General features: G+C 39.2%; 1 long non-coding RNA gene across 1 annotated transcript; it reads right to left on the reverse strand.

Moving 5' to 3' along the window:
* On the reverse strand, positions 1-1,387 carry LOC137824504 (uncharacterized). Its single transcript, XR_011083265.1, has 5 exons — positions 915-1,387; positions 747-801; positions 626-664; positions 312-402; positions 1-212 (listed from the first exon to the last, which is right to left on the reverse strand). It is a non-coding gene; the product is annotated as an uncharacterized lncRNA (long non-coding RNA).
* Between the last annotated feature and the right edge of the window lie 2,202 nt (positions 1,388-3,589).

Consider the following 3,589-nt stretch of genomic DNA (forward strand, 5'->3'; position numbering starts at 1 on the left):
TTCTTTGAAGGTAGTAATAACCATGTTATGCTATTCTGCAACCACAACATCACATTAATTGCCAACATCAACAATAAAATCGATGACATATATTTGCTTATGAAAGTTTTAGTAACCATGTAAAGCCCATACTGTAGAAGAGCAAGTGTCCCCCTTAATTCTCCCACTCTAATTCTTGGCAAGTTAAGAATATAATCATCTTGTGTTGTCACCTAAAACATTACATAATAAGCGAGTTAGTAGTTACTAGCGACTCTAAATTTTGTTGAATTTTGACCAGAAACAGAAACAAATGTAAACACAGTAGATACCAAGTGTTCTTTGCAAGTATAGCCTTGTGTTGTCACCATAGACTTCACTTCACAATGTGGATCCCCCTGTCACCTTATTCTAAGAAGAGGCCTTCAGGTTGTCAAAGAATTTTGATTAACACAAACATTTAGTTTTTTTTAAAAGTTCAAATACTGAAGACTATTTTGAATTAAAATGTTAGCTTTTTGGTATTCAAACAAACAATAGCGGTTAAATCAACTTAAAAGTGACTCACAAAGAACAAGATTCTGTGTAATTATAATTATAATATACTAACAAATGGAATCAATTCCAAAAACAGTAAACAACTTACTTTAAAATGTAAGTCAATTCCAATAATATATCCAAAACTCTGCATCACAGGAAAGGTCAAATTATGAAAAGCTAAAATAGTATATTGGAAAACTTAAATTTCATATGCTATGATATCTTACCATAATCTTCTCAGCAGCCTCATAGATCTTATCGACCTTTGACTCCAGTCAAGTTCTACGAAAATGTAACAATTATTTTTACAATATAATTATAATATTCCAATCACCAAATAAACATATAATTAAACACAGAAAAGCAGGTGAAACAATTGGATTATAACCTACAACCTTGAGTACAAGTGTCACCGAGAATCATGATAGTTGTTGTACTAGTTTCGGTCTCACCGTCGGACTAGCCCTCGTCCAATTTAGGGCATTGAGCCTCCTCGCAAACAATGTGAAACTTCAATTCGCGGAGCTTCTTCTTGATCTGCACATACTTCTCGCTGTCGAGAACGACCTCCTTCATCCATTTTGACTTCGAAAGTGGCTTCTTCTTCGTCTCGACCTCTACCGAATACGCGATCTCCGACCTCAGCGAGATGAAGTCCAACAGTGATGGTGATTCCTCCTCCAAACGCTCCCGGAGCCCCGCCAGAGTTTGCGGGAACTGTGATGGCGCCACTAGAGTGGTAACGGTAGATAGAGAGGAAGATGGGGTGCGATATGATTGTGCAGTGCGGTGGTGCAATGCGATGGTGCGATGGGAGTGTTAGGATTAGGGATTCTGAGTAAGAGAATGAGGGAAAAGAAATTTAGGGTTTAAGAAAGAAAAAACAAAGTAAGGAAAAAATGAAACAAACAAAGAAATAAATAAAATTAATTACTTCAAAATTAGTATCTAAATTTAAAATTGGTATCTAAATTCAAATAATAGTGATTAAAAATTTAAGTAACTAATTATATGATGATTAGAAACTAAAAAATTAGTTTCTAATTTTATTATTTTTATAAACCAAAAATTAGTTTCGAAAGTGACTTAAAATATTGGTTTCTAAATACATCTTAACAAGAGACTAAAAAAATGTCTCTAAATTTATTTATTTTTATTTTATTATTAGCTACTAAAATTATATTATCTAATTATATTATAATTTTTATTAATAATAGATACATTTTTAGTAACTAATAATTTTTAGTTTATAAAATAGTATCTAAATTAGTTATAGAGAAACTATTACTTTTTTTTCTAAATTAGTTATCATCAAAACATTTTTTTTTCTAGTGAACACTTCTCTATTATGTTTATAAACACGACATAACTGGATTTTAGTTATTTAATTTGACACAACTATTGTAATTCAATAAGCATAACTACAAATACAAATTTAATTATAATTGGTTAGCAGTTTTAACTTTTTTTAAATTTTAAAAAATTATATTCATAGTAAATTTTAATTGGTTTATGGTGTCTTTTTTTTAGTCTAACTCTACTTAAAAAATTTACTAAGCTATTTACTGGGTACCATGTAACTAAATAAGAGTATATTTTGTAAATTCAATTATTGTAACATAAATAACAATCAAGTTTTGATTAAATTGAAGTTTGAAATTAAAGAAAGCATCATCGTGAAGAGCGCAGATGATTACAATTTACAGTAAAAGTTGTTCCTACTAGGGAGATGGGACCTAGAGAACTGTTAAAGTTCTCCTCTCATTCCTTCGGTCGGTTAGGTGACTGGGTGATGAGCTGGGATTCTTCCCGTCCTCCTGCTTCTCCTTCGGCACTCGATCTCGGGTGAACATTGGATGGTAGGGGTACCTACGAAGGCACTCCGATGCTCAAGTCAGTAAAGCGGGTGGTCAGCTCTCAGGTAGGTGAACAGTAATAAATGACATACCTTACTCATTGGGGTGCGTGCTATTTATATTATTCTAATGGGCATACCTTGTTGGGCCCGTTTATCGGAGTGGATACCGCTTAGGGTTGCATTACCTAATTCTTAATGATGGATTAGCTTCACTGACCTTGGTTTGAGCATTAGCGGTAATATGGGTCGGCCGTCGGCCAAGCTTCGCTGGTCTCGACTGTCTCGGCAAAGTCTTCTAAGGTCTCGGCATGGTCTCGGCCAAGTCATCTAAGGTGTCGGCCGGGTGGACCGTCGGCCTCGTCGTCTCGGCCAAATTTCTCAGGTCTCGGCCAGGTTCCCTTGGTCTCGATCAGGTAGACCAGGTCTCGGGCAACCAGGTGGGTCTCGGGCAAGGAGACCAATGGTCGGCCTCGCCCACACCAGTACACTTGCCCCCAGGCTCGAGGGCAGGTATGCTAGATGTGCCCGATGAGTTTTTAATGATGGGTGTCAGTCGGCCTCCTTGGTTGTGCGGCCGATTCGTTTCTCGAGGTGTGACGTGACCTAGGCGGCGTGACGTGACCTTTAGGCGACGTGACATGATTGGCATTAATGAGGGGTTTTTTTGGGCGGGAAGCGTTGCGGGCCGTTGGATTCAAGAGATCTTAACGGTTAGGATTGATCTGGCGCTTCAAATTCTGAGGCCCATGGGCCTTATAAATAGGGGTCTCCACAGTGTCGTGACGTTGTGTTTTCATTTGTGAGTTTGTCTGATAGCTGAGTGTTCTTCCGCCCCTAGCTCTGAGATCCGAGTGACTTCTCGCCCTCTTTTACTAGGTTCGGCCTCGTCCAACCTTTACAAGGTTAGTGATGTCGACCGTGTCCCGACCCACGTCTTCTTCGTCCGACCATTCTTCCCCCTCTCTTGGTCGCCCCTCTCCTACCCTTGGGTTTTCTTCCTCTTCTTCGTCAACCTCTTCTTCTTCATCTACCTCTGATTCTTTGTCGGTCGGGGTGGCCGAGGCGCCACCCATGGGAGAGGTGGTTAGGGGGGACGACCCGGTTAATGTTGTTGACCGGTCAAACTCTCCCCCGGTTACCGTTGTTGGCTGGTCGGAATCTCCCTCGTTTAACGTTGTTGACCGGTCGGGCTCTCCCCCGACGGCCATTCCG

The sequence above is a fragment of the Phaseolus vulgaris genome, chromosome 8 (assembly GCF_000499845.2).
Source record: "Phaseolus vulgaris cultivar G19833 chromosome 8, P. vulgaris v2.0, whole genome shotgun sequence".
Classification (NCBI taxonomy): Eukaryota; Viridiplantae; Streptophyta; class Magnoliopsida; order Fabales; family Fabaceae; genus Phaseolus; species Phaseolus vulgaris.